The sequence below is a fragment of the Arvicanthis niloticus genome, chromosome 18 (genome assembly GCF_011762505.2).
Source record: "Arvicanthis niloticus isolate mArvNil1 chromosome 18, mArvNil1.pat.X, whole genome shotgun sequence".
NCBI classification, from domain to species: Eukaryota; Metazoa; Chordata; class Mammalia; order Rodentia; family Muridae; genus Arvicanthis; species Arvicanthis niloticus.
Genome location: NC_047675.1, coordinates 40302123 through 40318222, shown reverse-complemented (window position 1 = coordinate 40318222; position 16100 = coordinate 40302123). Strand labels below are relative to the sequence as shown.

General features: G+C 44.6%; 1 long non-coding RNA gene across 1 annotated transcript; it reads left to right on the top strand.

Annotated features, from left to right (window-relative positions):
* Nucleotides 1-12017: 12017 nt before the first annotated feature.
* On the top strand, nt 12018-14889 carry LOC143434899 (uncharacterized). Its single transcript, XR_013104753.1, has 2 exons — nt 12018-12207; nt 14616-14889. It is a non-coding gene; the product is annotated as an uncharacterized LOC143434899 (long non-coding RNA).
* The last annotated feature ends 1211 nt before the right edge of the window (nt 14890-16100 follow it).

Here is a 16100-nt window from a genome sequence, read left to right as displayed (position 1 = left end):
AAGGGCCTGAGATGACATCATAGTCCTGTTTTCACTGACTCCAGAAGGCTTGGGTTGTGAGGAAGAGCTTTGATTGAATGGGATGAAAGATCAATGTGTAAAGCAAACATTGATTTCACAATGGATCAAAATGCTCTTTGTCATCTTTTCAACTCTTTTCCTCAGAGGAGAAAAAATTCAGGTTGCCAAACAAGGATGAAAAGGCAAGTATTTGTCTTAGATCTTTGAGCTGCACTGCCTTCATACGGCCCTTGTAAGCTGAGGTATCCTTTTCTTTTCCTAAATAAATGTATAATGTTTTAAGGCTCTTTGTTCGTTTCCTGGATAGCTTCCAATACCTTTTATACCTGCTTTTGTTTTGTGGGGGTTTTTTGTTTTGTTTTTCTGAGTCTGATCCAAAATTCTATGCTTCCTTTTTTTTTTTCAAGTCAGTAGGATTTATTTATCTTAGAATTTTGAATATTTTTAAGTTTTAAAAATTATTATTTTATGTGCATGAGTGGTTTGCTTGCATATACCTGTGTTCATAATGTGCATGCCTGGTGCACACAGGGGCCAGAGGAGGGCTTTGGGTCCCCTAGAACTAGATAACAGATAGCTGTGAGCTTTCAAGTAAGTGCTGGGAATCGAACCTCCATCCTCTGCAAGAGTAGCAAGTGCTCTTAATCACTGAGTCAACTCTCCAGCCCCAGTAGAATTTTTGTTTTTAATAAAGCAGAATTAAATCTACAGAACTGTTGAGAACAAAATACAAAGGCTTCCCTCATGCCTTGCTACCTTCCCTGTGCCTGCCACATAGTTTTTCCTACTGGTAACATTTTAAATTAGCGTGGTGTATTTGTATACTATGAATGTATAGTGAGCATTCATGTATTACTTGTTAACTAAAGTCTGAAGTGAATAGTGTCTGGAAGGATTTGCTATCCATTAGTACTGTCTGTTTTGTGGGCATGAACAAATAAATATTCATAGATATGGTATCCTCCAGTAGGGATTCACTAAAGTTGACCATCTTGGTTCATTAAACTATCCCTGCTTGGATGCTCAAATCTCCTAGACCAGAAGGTTTCAACTTATGGGTTGAGATCCCTTTGGGAGTTGAATTACAGGGGCCATATATCAGATATCCTACATATCAGACATTATGATTCACAACAGTAATAAAATAACCGTTATGAGGTAGCAACAAAAATAATTTTATGATTGGGAGTTACCACAATATGAAGAATGGTATTAAAGGGCTGCAACATTAAGACCCACCACCCTAGATTCCCTTACCCATCACCAGCTCCAACTTGAATCTCCCCATCCCAATTCTTTTGTTTTGTTTTGTTTTGTTTTTGTTTTTTTTTTGTTTGTTTTGTTTTTTGTTTTTTTGTTTTTTTGTTTTTTTGAGACAGGGTTTCTCTGTATAGCCTTGGCTGTCCTGGAACTCACTCAGTAGACCAGGCTGGCCTCGAACTCAGAAATCCACCTGCCTCTGCCTCCCATCCCAATTCTTATATCTGGTTTTCCACATGACACCTCTGGTTTAGGGTCTTAAAGGCATTTCCAATTTATGGTGGCTAAAAATTAAATTCTTTCTTTTCCTTTTCCTATGAATTAAAAGAGAAAGCTCCATTCTCTAACCCTGTCTTCCCCAGCACAGTACATATCTTCAGCATCCACTCAATGGGCCAGTCAGAGTCCTGAAAATTATCTTTGAGTCTGGCCTCAGCCCTCAAGCACTCCAATCCCACAACCTTCTGGGCTTGCTGTGCCGTGATTCTTACCCCCACAGCCTTGCTGAGACAGATCTTTCTGTTAAATTTAAAAACCAAATCAGATTTCCATTGTTGTTTATGAGGCCCATCCACCACCGACATCTCACCTAGCTCCTCCTGGTGACACCCCCAGGTCACAGAGAATGCTTTTATTTGTTTTTATAAGTTTGGATTACATCTGATGATCACTTTAATCATAACTAGTGATCTACTCCTCAATCTTCACTGAGCCTTTCAAGATACTTTGCCTCTGGCCTTCTATGTCCCCCTACCCCCCCCCCACTTGAACTATAGTGTATTCTGCTGTGATTGTAGCTGGTTCCTCACCTTTTGGGTCTGAATTCAATGTCACCTCTGCAACCGGGCTTTCTATGCGAAGTCTAAGAGGTCCCTGCTCAGCTACTCTCCATCACAGTTTGATAGTCACCCAAGACTTGGTTTGTCTCATCAAACCACTTGCTAGATAACTACAAGCTAGATCCTGGGTCAGTGAGCTTGGTTACACATCCAGTACAATCCTTGCTCTATAGCATTTGCTTAATAAATACTTAAGAATGTGTAGAAGGCAGCTGTGATTCTGTGTCCTTCCAATCCTCCCTCCTTTCCAACCGATGAGGCCTGTGAGCAGAGCACCTCAACCCACAGAACTACCCTGAGACTCATGGTTCTGTCTGAACTTGGAGTCCTGCTAAGAGGTCATGACTCTGAGCCCTGGGGAAGCTCTCAATATCTGAAAGATGTTCAGCCCTGGAGCCAGATACAGTTGGAAACCCTGCTTTAGCTTTAAGCTTTTGTTTTAAATGTATTTAACTTACTTTATGTGTATAGGTATTTTGCTTTCATGTATTGTCCTAGTTAGGGTCCTCGTAGCTGTGAGGAAACACGGTAGCCAAAGCAGCTTAGAGAGGAAAGGGGCTTACACTTCCAAATCACAGTTCATCATCAGAAGAAGTCAGGACTCAAGCAGGGCTGGAACTTGGAGGCAGGAGCTGATGCAAAGGGCATTGAGGGGTGTAGCTTACTGGCTTGCTTCCCCTGGCTTGCTCAGCCTTCTTTCTTATAAAACTCAGGTCCATTCTCCCAGGGATGGTACTTCACACAATGGACTGGGTACTTCACCATCAATCACTAATTAACAAAATGTTAATGTCATTAACATTGGCCTGATATTATGGAGGCATTTTCTTAATGGTGGTTCCCTCCTCTCATAAGACTTCAGCTTGTGTCAAGTTGACACAATATGATCCAGCACATGTGTGTATGTATGTGTACTATCTGCATTCCTGGTCCTGAGGAGACCAGAAGAAAAAGTCAGATTCCCCTGGAACTGAAATTACAGATAGAGATGGCTGTGAGCAGCTTCGTGGGTGCTGGGAATTAAACTTGGGTTCCCCACAAGAGCAACAAAAGCTCTTAACTACTGAGCCATCTCTTTAGCTCCCAATTTGGCTTTTCCCCCCTTTTTGCAAAGATTCCAAGTTCAGCCCACCCCTTCAGGAAAATAAGTATGTTAACTTGCTGGATGACTGGCTAAGGGGAAGAGATGGGGGATGTGGGGGCTATGGGGAGTGGAGAACTTAGGAAATATTGAGTCTGTATATGCTCTCGAGCTTAAGGTTTTTATTCCATCACACATGACATCAGGCATGGCCTGTCTTTTTAGGTAAGTCCTCAATAGGAAATCTAAATTTGAATTTGGGGGACCTTAAAACAAACAAACAAACAAACAAACAACAAAACAAGACCCAGATCAATACAGACATCAAAGAGAATGGGAGTGGTGGTCCCTTTAGTCTCTGTTTTCTTAGAGGTGGGGCAGTTCCCCCGCTTGTGTCCTGGCTTGGGCTTCTCAAAGGGTTATTTAAGAAGGAACACACATTTATAGGTAGGGAACAGGAACTATAAAAACATTGCCTTTAGACAAAAAGCGTTTTGATGAGGATTTTAAAACTGTCACCGGTGTTTTATTTTCCTGAATAAATATCTGTTTGCCACACATCCTTGGCCACCCTGTGTCACTGCTGTGTTTGCTCCCCGGTTGCTATTTTAAAGTCTGCTCTAAGCTATTTTCCAGAGTCTCGGATTCTAAGCAGCAAATCCATCCGGCCACATTCTGATTTCGTCTATTAATACTCGAGGCCAGACAAGGCTGTGTCCAGAGGTTCAAGGACATCACTTAGGAAAGGTCACGGACTTGGACTGGAAGAGGGCTCAGCTGAGCTAAAATGCATCAAGAAAAGATTGTTAGGTAGATGTGTTAAGTGCCTTGTTTCTCTTGGGTCTGGGACTCCATATTGGTGACTGTCAAGAATGTCAACACTTTAAAGAGAGCCAGCGACAGGTTGAAAGGAAGATGTTGGAAGACCGTGCAGGCTACAAGGGGGCAGCATTATCTATGGGAAGGAACAAGGCCTCTGGTGGCCTGAGAGCAAAATTTCTGAAGTCACTTATTGGCTGTGGGACAGTGGTCAATGACCCTTTAAAAAAAAAAAAAAAAAAGACATCTTCTGTCTTGCAGAAGGACCATCAAACTAGAACACAAGTAACTGTGTTGTCATCATAGTTGATGACCATCTGTGGGATACTCTGGCTTCCACGTGGGAAAACAAGGCATCACACCTGCATATGGCCTTCAGACTCACTCTTGCTCAAACCCAGTTGCATAGACCTTGTCCCGTATGTGTCACATGAAACATACTTCTACTATGCTTGCAACTATGAACTTGATCTCAGGCACAGAAATTACTTTGTTCTCTCTCTCCTCTCCTCTCCCCCCGCCCCCCCCTCAATATCTTTCTTCCCTCTCTTCCTTCTCTTTCTCTATCTCTTCTCTCAGGTCTCTAATGGTCCTGGCTGGCCTCAAACTCGCTGTATAGTTAATAATTGAATTCTGGCTTCCACTTCCCCAGGGCCAGAATTACAGGCATGTGCCACCACACCCATTTTGTGTAGTTCAGGGGTCTCAAACTCAAGGCTTCCTTCACGCTAGGCTAACACCCTACTAGGTACATAAGCTATACCCTCAGACTTCTGTTCTCTGCTTATTTTTTCAAACCAGTGCTGTTGGATACAAGTGCTCAATAGTACCTGTGCCTAGTGGATGCTATATTGGCTGACACAGTTCTAGGGACTGCTCAGATGGATAGTTAGCTTAGTGGGGCTGTCATAAACATGTATTATATGAAATGATCCTATCAAGATGCTTTGAAGCGAAAAAATGGTGATGTAGATTCTGTTAATCTTAGGTGCTATGTTAGGATTATTTTTTCCCAATGAATCTTAAATGTTGTGATGAGGCTTTCTTGTTCCCCTTGTAAAACCAGTAAGGAAGTTATTACTATGTACTGAGCTTTCTTTTCTCAACCTATAAATGGTCAAACTTGGCTCTTCAACAACCAGAGCTCAGCTAAGAAGCAACGCTCACATGGTGTTGGTGAAAGGGATGGGGCCTCCTGGGTTTACCTGAGTCCGATGTGGAAGTTTCTGATAAAGTCGGGACAGAAAAATGAGCAAATTAGAGTGTCACATTTGAGAGATGCAGCTACTTATCAGATCTATTATATGAGTACCTCAGGCTGTGGTGATAGGCCTCTGTTGGAACCTTCTCTCCTAGGATTGAGAATCCAGTACTCAGCAAGATCGACAGATATATTGCTACAGGCTTCTGCTTTACTTAGAAAGCATTTCTCCTCCTCTTCTTCTTCTTCCTCCTCCTCTTCCTCCTTGTCTTCCTCCTCCTCTTCATCTTTCTCCTGATCCTTCGATACTGGGATAAAGTTTACATGCACTGTGTGAAGGTGTGTCTCTGTCCTTCCTTTCCTGTCTAAGGCACCTTCTGATTGGTTAAAATGAAAGGCCTATGGCCTATAGCAAAAGGAATAATAGAAGGTGGGGATATCCGGCAGAGAAAGAGGAACTCTGGGAAAGAGGCAGACTAGGGAAGATTGGCCACCGAGACTCAGGAAGTCAGATGTGAGAAACAGAGGAGAGGTACCAGCCATGTGGCAGACATAGAATAGTACAAACTGGATAACTGAGCTATAAGCTAGTGGGAAACAATGCCTACTATAAGGTCAACAGCATTTATCGATAAATATAGTCTCCATGTCATTATTTGGGAGCTAGGGCAGGCTTAGAAAGGCCAACGGTTACACTCCTCCGTCTCTGTTGTCAACTTACTATGACTAATCTTCTGTCTTGGCAACTTTTAAGAAAGATTTCAGGGCTGGGAGATGATTCACTATATAAGTACTTGCCTTGCAAGCACAAGGACCCGAGCTTCATCCCCAGAATTTAATGTTAAAAAGAAAAGCTGGGTGTGGTGGCAATAAAAATAGACAGTACCTGAGGTAGTTCTCTGGCCTTATTATACAAACACATATACGAAGCTCTCCCTTCCCACACGTGCACACACACACACACACACACAACACACACATACATACACATGCGTGCACACACGCGTGCACACACACACACAGAAAAAGAGAGAGAGAGAGAGAGAGAGAGAGAGAGAGAGAGATTGCAGGCTCTGATTTAATTCAGCAAAGCCTGTCTGTTTCTGCTGTTTCTCCCATCGTCCTGGATGACGAGGTTCTATTTGCACACTGGTTTGGCTTGCGGCATGTGGCAGTCACTTCTCTGGGCTGCTTTCGAATTTCTGATCTCATCTTGAGTCAGTTCCTCCTCCTCTAGGGTCAAATTTTCCTGCAGCACCTTCCCATCCTGGCTACCTAGGACTCTCAGATGAAGTGCTAAGGCCGCACTGTCCTTGGCCCTTGATCGCTCAGACCTGCCACTCCTTTCCTCACCTCCCTCCCCCCACCAACACGGAGCCACCGTTGAAAAGGCACAGATGACATCACATTGACTGGGGTCAGTCCGATCGATCGTGTCTCTCCCATTTGCCGGCTCTGTGAGTTAAGCAGGTTTATGATTAGAACAATCTCTCTGCTCCTGCAGCATGGGGGTTATATTTACTATCCAGGTGGGGAAGATTAGAATGATTGCCTGAAAACTACCGATATAGTGCTGATACCAGGTTATTTAATAGGTGGTCTTACTGATAGGAATGTAAGGACCGTCATCATTATTATAAAACGATATTCAAACTCCTACCACCTTTCCTTTTGATACCCACTCCCTTCCTGCCAACTAGCCTGTATCTTCTCTTCCCATCCCCCAAGCACTAACTCCACTGAAAGCTCAATTTTAAAAGAAGGCAAACATTCTGTCACTGTTTTTCCTAGGTGTACCAATGTCTCATTTATGGTGAGACTTGCCTGGCGTCACTGCCAAGATGGTTAAAGAATACAAATAAGTCAGTATTCCTCTCCCTCTTCTGAGAGCATGGGCCAACCACAGTGGAAAGACCTTCACAATCCACCTCTGTGGGGCCTTCCAGAGTTGGAGCTGGTAGAAACCGTTTTCAAGGTTTTCAACCCTGAGGTGCCGGCAACAAACAAAGTTCTTGTTTCTCCTTGGAAGTCAGCAGCCGCCTGTTGCCTCTTCTTGCACTGGAAGCACAAAGATGGCAACCAGTTGGGGGAGTGAAGCACTTGGGCAGGCTCAATTTTCTGACTAAGTTTCCTAGTGCTTCATTGGTGCAAAGTCAGTGATGGAGCTAAGGGGTGTCTTAGCATCGACAGATGGGATCGTGCATGGTTTTCATCTTGGTTTGAAGCTTCTGCCTGTCTTAGTGGAGCAAGGGTCCTTTCTGGAGGTTTTTATAGACCCTCTGCTAATGACACTCTCTCTGTCTGTCTGTCTGTCTGTCTGTCCGTCTGTCTGTCTGTCCATCTGTCTATCTGTCTGTGTGCATGCACACATGTGCATACTCATGCATTCAGGTGCTAGTGGAGGCCAGAATCTTCTGGAACTTAAATTATGGAAGGTTGGGAGCTTCCTGTTATGGATGCCGGGAACCACCCTCCCATGGGTCCTCTGCAAGAGCAGAGTGTGTGATTTTCAGTGCTGAGACATCTCTCCAGCCTATTTTCTTAGAAAATATGTTATATAAACAGAGTTATGGAAAGTTCCTTAGTCTACTGCTTAGCAGCACATCATCCTGGCTTGTCTGGGATCAAATCCAGTCTATGCTGTATGGTGGACAGTTTTCTCAACCTCTGCACATCTCCGTTTCCCCACCTATCAAAACAGGAGATAGTGGTACTTGAAATCCAGGATTGTTGTCAAGGTGCACAAAGAAATGCATGTTTATAAGGCACTTACTTAAAAGTGTTACCTAGGTCATAGTAAGCACAAATAAACTATAATTACTGTGATTGCATCAAAGGGAATGAAACGTGGGATTCTTAGCACTCACTACTAATCATATACAATGGGAAAGAGGGGATGGTCTTAGCCAGTGTCTTTCCCACAAGGGGGTTGTGACTAGATTGGTCAGCTTCCAGGACACGGGTTGGTCCATGTGAATCACAAGGAGAGCCAGAAAATTTTCCTTGTGGTGTGTGTGTGTGTGTGTGTGTGTGTGTGTGTGTATCTCAAAACACCACAGCCATCAAGGTGCTGATTCTCATGAGACAAGGAGGAAGTGTGAGCCAACACAACTCAGCAGCCAGTGTTGCTTCAAACATCAAGAGTCTGACCCCAGGTAGCTTATTTCAGGCATATTTAAACACAGCACAGTTTGGAGAAAAAAAGTTTTCTGTTGCTATTAACTCAATCCTGTGTGTACAAGAAAATATAAGATAGAACATGTTTAAACTATTTGAAAAGTATATATGACTTCTTACACAACGATGGGAGGCGGGGTCTATAGACTGAGAAACTATGTTCAAGATAAGCGTCTGGGGAGCCAGAGGTGGCCTGGCCATACAGACAGCACTGACTTCCCCAGGCTGTCAACCCCACCCATTCCCCGCCTTCTGGATGGAAAGCAAGTTACTTTTGGAAGAGATAACACCATTCCTACTCTCCCTGTGAGCTCGAGGACCTTGTGTCTTCTACACACATGGTGATGTATTTATAAAAAGATAAAGAAAGTAGGAATATGTTCCATGGAGGGGTGGTGAGGTATGGGGGAAAGGGGTGTCTCAGCGGGCCCATGCTGAGGCATCCCTTCACCCTGAGGGACCAGCCGCCACAAGACAATGGTATAGTATAGAATATAGAGTTTATTCAGGGCATGGGGAGGGGAGTTGAGAGGGTAGTAGAGGCAGAGAAAGGGAGGGGGAGGGAGGCAGAGAGAGGGGGATGGAGAGAGAGAGGGAGAGGGAGAGAGGTAGAGGCCTGCCATGAACACATGGAGAGCAGGGGGGGGGGGGGGGGGGAAGGGACCAGGGCTAGAGTGGGGGAAGGAAAGAGCAAAGGAGTAAGAAAAACAAGAGAGAGAGGAGAGGGGCAAGTAGCCCCTTTTATAGTGAGTGATGAAGTGTTTATAAAAAGATAAAGAGATAAAGAGAGTATGTTCTGTGGGTGTGTGGAGAGGTATGGGGGAAGGGGATGTCTCAGTGGGCCCATGCAGAGGCATCTCTTCCTCCTGAGGGACCAGTCACACACCGGTATAGTATAGAATAGAATTTATTCAGGGCATGGGGAGGGGAGCCAGGAGGGTAATAGGGGCAGAGAGAAAGAGAGAGTAGAGAGGTAGAGAAGTAGAGAAGTAGAGGCCGGCCATGACCACATAGAGAGAGGGGGAGGGGAAAGGGGGAGGGGCGAGGGGACACAGAAGCTAGAGGCAAGAGATCAAGAGATAAGGAGAGAGAGGAGGGGGGCAAGCAGCCCCTTTTATAGTGGGCCAGGCCTACCTGCCTGTTGCCAGGTGACTGTAGGGAGGAGCATACCTGGCTGTTGCCAGGTAACTGTGGGGTGGAGTTTAGACAAAAAAAAAAAAATGCTAACACGTGGGACTGGCTAGTTTTGGTTTTGTCATCTCTGTCACTTCTTTAGTATTTATTTACTTATTTTATTTTATATGTTTATGAACGCTTTGAATACATGTATATACATGCACCGTTTGCATGACTGGTACCTGCAGAGGTCAGAAGACCGTGTCGTCAGGGTCTAGAACTGGGATCACAGATGGCTATGAGCCGTCATGTGGATGTTGGGAATCGAATCCAACTCCTGTACAAGGACAGCCAGTGCTCTCAACTGCTAAGCCATCTCTCTCTACCCACCCTCCTCCTTTTACCTTTTAAAGTAAGCTTTGTTTCCTTTCCAGCCCAAATCAGAGATATGCAAATATGGATGTGATATGTAAATATGGGCAGGATATGCAAATATGGGCAGGATATGCAAATATGGGCAGGATATGCAAATATGGGCAGGATACGAAATCCAAATAGGTACTGTCAGGATTCTAAGATGCAGGCCTGGCCCAAGTAAGATACAGAGATGCTGAGCTTTGGGCGAGTCTCTGATTGAGCAGCACACCTCGGGGTGCCCTGCAGTGGGGTTTAAGACTCTGTATTGACAAAGCAGCTCCCCTTGCTTGTGGCTTTAAGCATGAGAATGGTTAAGCAGGTCAGGCTATATTCTCTTCCTTTGGTCCTTCTTTCATCAATGCCTAAAGAGCGCATGCCAATTCTCCCACGGGGTGGGGGTAGGGGGACCCAAAACAATAACAAAACCCCAGAGGCATATATTAGCTTTTGTATCTTTTTTCAAAGGTCTGGAGAGCCGTTAAGGCTAGTGGGGAAAGATGGCAACGTCAGAAAACACTGCCTCTTTTCTCAGAGGCGAGAGCTTTTAGGGCTTTAGAACACAGCTCAACACTTTTCTTTCAGGAAGCCGCCAGCACATCCATTCTGGACACTGGTAAACACCAAAAGGACTGCTGTTGTTTGGTTAGTGTCTAGTTTTCATCTCGGGAGTCTTTCTCAGCTTCCGCTCTGTGCCAGTCTGCAGAGGGTCAGGCAGTTTACCCTGGCTGCTGATGCTTCTTCCTGCTAACGGGTTCCTTCAAGTTGAAGCCAGACAGGAAACGCTTCCAGACCAGGCCACTGGGATATGGAGACAGCAAGTCCAGGAGACAGGCTAAATGTCTCTGAAAGTCCCTCATTCACTGGGCCTGCAGCTTCTTCTAATTTATTCCCGCTGAGGAGACGAAGCTGCATTCCAAAATACATACTCAATAGCTGAGGTTGCTAGTGAGAACGGCAGTGTTTGCCTTTGAGTGTCTCTTAGTAGGGAAAAAAAGAGGAAATACAGTCTGGGTCTGAGTCTATTGATGGGCGTTTATCAAGAGATGTTAGAATAAATATTCTTAGTGACTAAACTTACAAGAATATTTCTCAAAACGGCATTACTGAAATTCTACTGTGATAGGATTTTGATTGACAGGGGAAATGTCTATAGTATGTGGTTTTGTTCACTTTATAATTTACTTTTATTTGTTTTGAGAGCATGTTGGATTCATGCCACATTGTCAAGTAGAGTCTGGGGACAGCTTACAGAAGTCTCTTCTCTCCTTCTATCTCATGGATCTTGGGGATTGAGCTAGATCTTCAGGCTTGGTGGCAAGTGTTTTTATCTGATGAGCTATCTCGGGATCTCCCCGCCTCAATAGTATATTTGTAAGGGAGACAAGGTTATAAAACAGAACACACGAAGTGAGAAATGGTGGACTTGAAGTGGTGAGATGGATCGCAATATAATGGCTAAATTTCTGAATATCCAGATTTCTCTCTTTGTTTTCATAAATCTTTTGCATAAAATATATCAGTGTTCTCCTGATTTTGACATTTTTGTTTTGAGATAAGGTCTCTCTACATACCCTTGTTGTCCTGAAAGTCATTATGTAGACCAGGCTGGCCTCAAATTATTAAATTCTTTGGAATAGTTAGACCATACCTGCAAGCCATCCTAGTAAACCCTGTGTATGAGATATATATTGTGTGTATATACATATATAGTGTGTATAATACACAATATATAAGTATAAATACATTTTTACACATAAATTTACAAATGTACATATTTATACATTTATTATATTTATTCTCTCAGTTCTGTTTCTCTAGAGAACCCTGATTAATATACCCATAGATTTTTATTTGTGAATCTGCCCTAGGGATGTTCTTTTTAACTTGATAGACATAACTGATTAATAAAGTAAGGTGTCGGCTTTTTAGTGAATAAAATATTCCACTCTTAATGAAAAGTGCCACACTGGGGGAATTGGATTTCTCCTTGACTTCATGTAACTGACAAGGCTTGATTAAACATTAATCACACTCTCCTGCAGACAGGGCTGAGTGTGTTAGGATTGTGACTATCATTGCAGGATTACCCTGCCTCCTGCTTCCTCCGGGATAATAGCGCCATCCCCCTGATGCTCATTAAGTCCTGGAGACAGACGGAAGGGATAAAAACACAGTGTTACTCCTACCTGGTGTGGCCACAAGTGGGTTAGACCATTGATTAGTTCCGACTAGAATATGTCCTCTGCGTGGATATCACTTAGACCTTCTATGTGCAGGTAAGTGTTCTAGATACAGGATGCAGTCATGAGCCAGATGATAGCCTCGCTCTCACGAGGCTTCCCTTTACTGTTTGGGAGCGATTCTCTGTGTTCTTAATGAGTGTTCATGGTGACCCGTGACATACAGTTTACTATCTGCCACGGTGCACGTTAGGCAGCCTATGCAGCCTTTGACCGCCTAACATATTTTTCTCCTAGTTAAAAAGATTTGGAGAAAAGGAATTCTCAGTGGTTTGGTGCTTATGAATGGCTCTTCTCCCATAGTTCCAGAGCTGGACAAGCAAGCTTGGTCTGACCATGTAAAGGATCTTTTCTCTAGACCAGATCGCTGTCCTCCCTGGGGTCTGAGAGTGCTTACAGGAGTCTCTTCTCTCCTTTTATCTCATGGATCTTGGGGATTGAGCTAGATCTTCAGGCTTGGTGGCAAGTGTTTTTATCTGATGAGCAATCTCGGGATCTCCCCGCCTCAATAGTATATTTGTAAGAGAGACAAGGCTATTATATTTATTCTCTCAGTTCTGTTTCTCTAGAGAACCCTGATTAATATACCCATAGATTTTTTTTTTTGTGAATCTGCCCTTGTGTGGTAGGTGGCCTATAGAGGTTGGCCATTGAGTGCAAGCTTGTATATGCAGCATTGCGATGCTGAGGCAGGAGAATTGCCAGGAATTTGAAGCTATGTGGGCTATATAGAGCCAAACCTGGTGTCAAAAACAAAGCAAAACAGAGCAAAGAATTCATATACTGCTCTATGACAACCCCACAACCCCACAGAAGACCTTGATTATAATGCGCGCCTCCCGTGTTGCCCCACGCCTGTGGACGAGAAAACACGAGAGACGCATAGTTACTGCAAAACGAGAACTTTTTACTTCTGTAACACACACGTGGAAAGCGCGGAAGACGCAGAAGGGCGGAAGGGCTGAGATCCGGAAGGGGCCTAGCTTAAATACAGCCTAGAGTGACGTATTCACTTCTGATTGGCTGTTCGCTCACCACCCAATATTACGCCTCGGGATAGGCCAGTGACTTGGCAGTCTTTCTGCCTAGCAGCTGTGCAGATTAATTGTTTACTGCTGGGAAAACACGAGGCCAGTGCCATCTTGGAAATGCAAACGTATAGCCACTGTTAACAGCGGCTTCCTACACTTGATCTGCCCAGGGGATCTGCTACCCCTTTGAGCCTCTGCCTTGCCATGAAGGTCTCCTCTGTTATTATGGGCACTTCCTTAGACACATTTGAGTGTACAGCATTGGGCTGGGATTGCAACTTAGAGGTAGAGCACGCCCCTCATGTATACAAGCCCGAGGTGCATCTCAGCAAAATCCCAAATCAACACAAATATCTAATTCTTTAAAATCACTATTTTATTATTAGTGTATGGTATGCGTGTGTGTGTGTGTGTGTGTGTGTGTGTGTGTGTAAGTGGAGGACAACTTTTGGGGGTCGTTCTCTCCTGCCTCAGTGGGTTTCAGGGATTAAGCTCAGATTGTCAAGTTCACACAGCAAGTGATTTTACCCACTAACCATCTTGCTGGTCCCAAAATACCCAGTTCTTAACCAGTTGAGAATTTTGTAAGCTCACCAGTCTATTACTGACAACAAGAAATTGACCAAAGTGGGACTTTTTAAAAATTTATACCACACTAGTGGGCAGCATCAAACTTCTTCCTTCCCTCCCTCTCTCCCTCCCTCCCCCATCCCTTCCTCCTTCTCTTTCTCTTTATACCCCCCACCTCCTTCTCTTGTTTTTCTTTTTTTCTTCCTTTCATTCCAGAGAGCTGGTGTCTTGGTTAGGGTTTTGCTACTGTGAATAGACACCATGACCAAGGCAACTCTTATAAGGACAACATTTAATTGGGGCTGGCTTACAGGTTCAATCCATTATCATTAAGGTGGGAGCAGGGCAGCATCCAGGCAGACATGGTGTAGGAGGAGAGGAGAGTTCTAATTCTCGTTCTGAAGGCAAACACAAGACTGGCTTCCAGGCAGCTAGGACTAGGGTATTAAAGCCCAGGCCCACAGTGACACACTTCCTTCAACAAGGCCACACCTCCTAATGGTGCCACTCCCTTGGCCAAGCATATGCAAACCAACACAGTTCTTTACCAGCACACCCCATGTTAGGAGGCAGTTTCCTGAGTCACACCGTCTCAGGAATGAGTTCCACCATGTTGACAGGGTCAAAACTGAGTTCATGTTCCCAGGCCCCAGAACCAACACCTGTCCTGCTCGTTCAGATGATTCATGTTGGTCTGTTACCCAGTGAAGGATGTAAAGAGGGAAGATGCTGTTGTCCCGTCATCTACACTAAGGCACACAAGTCATGTGTGCAGCTCGTCTTGATGTAATTGACTGTGTGTAGCTTGCCCTCTTCTTGATCCCTTGTCATTCTAAATTCCAGGTCATCGTCCAGGAGGGGACTGACTCAGGACCCTGAAACCAGGTCACCTGGATAAGACAGAGTCACCAACTTCCTTCATAACCCCCTGTGTCAAAGTGTGATTGGTCAATGCAACAGCCACTCCCCCACCCCCTCCCGCACCCCACCACACACACCCTTGCTTTGTGTTCCGGTCCAATAAAAATGTACAATCTCCCTTTGGAGACTCAGTTCAGATCCCAAACTGGCTGCCTCCCTGAGCACTCAGAAAATAAAGCTTCTATTTTTAAGCTTCCGTATCTGAGGTGAGTTTTCTTGGCTTCCACCCTGAACCCAACACCAGAACACCATTGTGAGTGGTTGAGGCTGAATAGTTGATAAAGGTAATGAAGTGTTTATAAAAAGATAAAGAGATAAAGAGAGTATGTTCTGTGGGTGTGTGGAGAGGTATGGGGGAAGGGGATGTCTCAGCGGGCCCATGCAGAGGCATCTCTTCCCCCTGAGGAACCAGTCACATCCTGGTTGGTATAGGAGAGTGAGAGAGCAAAAGAGAGAGAGAGAGAGAAGTGAGAAGTAGAGAAACCGGCCATGACCACGTGGAGAGAGGGGGAAGGGAAGGGGGAAGGGCTAGAGTCAAGAGATCAAGAGAGTAAGAGGGAATAAGAGAGAGAGAGGAGGGGGCAAGTAGCTCCGTTTATAGTGGGCCAGGCCTACCTGGCTGTTGTCAGGTAACTGTGGGGAGGAGCATACCTGGCTGTTGTCAGGTAACTGTGGAGGTGGAGTTTAGACAGAATGTTAACAGGTAACATGGACCAAAAAACAGATGTGTGAAGAATTCCTTAGAACACTAAGAATCTCGAAGACGTTGGACTGCATCTTACTTATCTCTGTCCTTCACAACTGTCCTTTTGAAGACCCCCATACTCGGGAGACCCTTCCTCAAGTCTCAGATCATGACCACCCAAAGATCACAAGAAACCATACCTGGATGCAATCAGTAGAGGCTTTATTAGGGAAGTAGGCCGGCGGTCAAAACTCCAAGCTCTTTAGCTCCAAGACCAAGGTTTTGACCCCGAGTGGTGGGTTAAAGGGTCTTTTATAGCATGGGGTGGGGGAAGGAAGGCATTTTCACGCGCTTACACATGAATGGTTGCATTTTCACGTGGTTACACATGATTGGTTGTTTTACAAATTTTGAACATAGCACTGGGAAGACCAAGGGAGGGGTAACCAAGAACAGTGGAACATTTCAGAGAATCTAGCCCAAATGATCTAGAGTCATGTGAAAATCACTCTGCACACTCATTCTTCTCAAAAATGTGGGTTTTTTCCATGCTATTGTGTCCTATCCTGCCGTTTACCAACTATTTCAGATTAATTATCTTCCGGCTATACCCCCACCTAGGTGGCAGCATCTTTTATCTGTGGTCAGGAATGTGTCTTCCTGCCTTGGGCCCCTCCCACCCATAGGTGGGAGAGGCTTGAGGAATGTAATCCAGCAAGTGT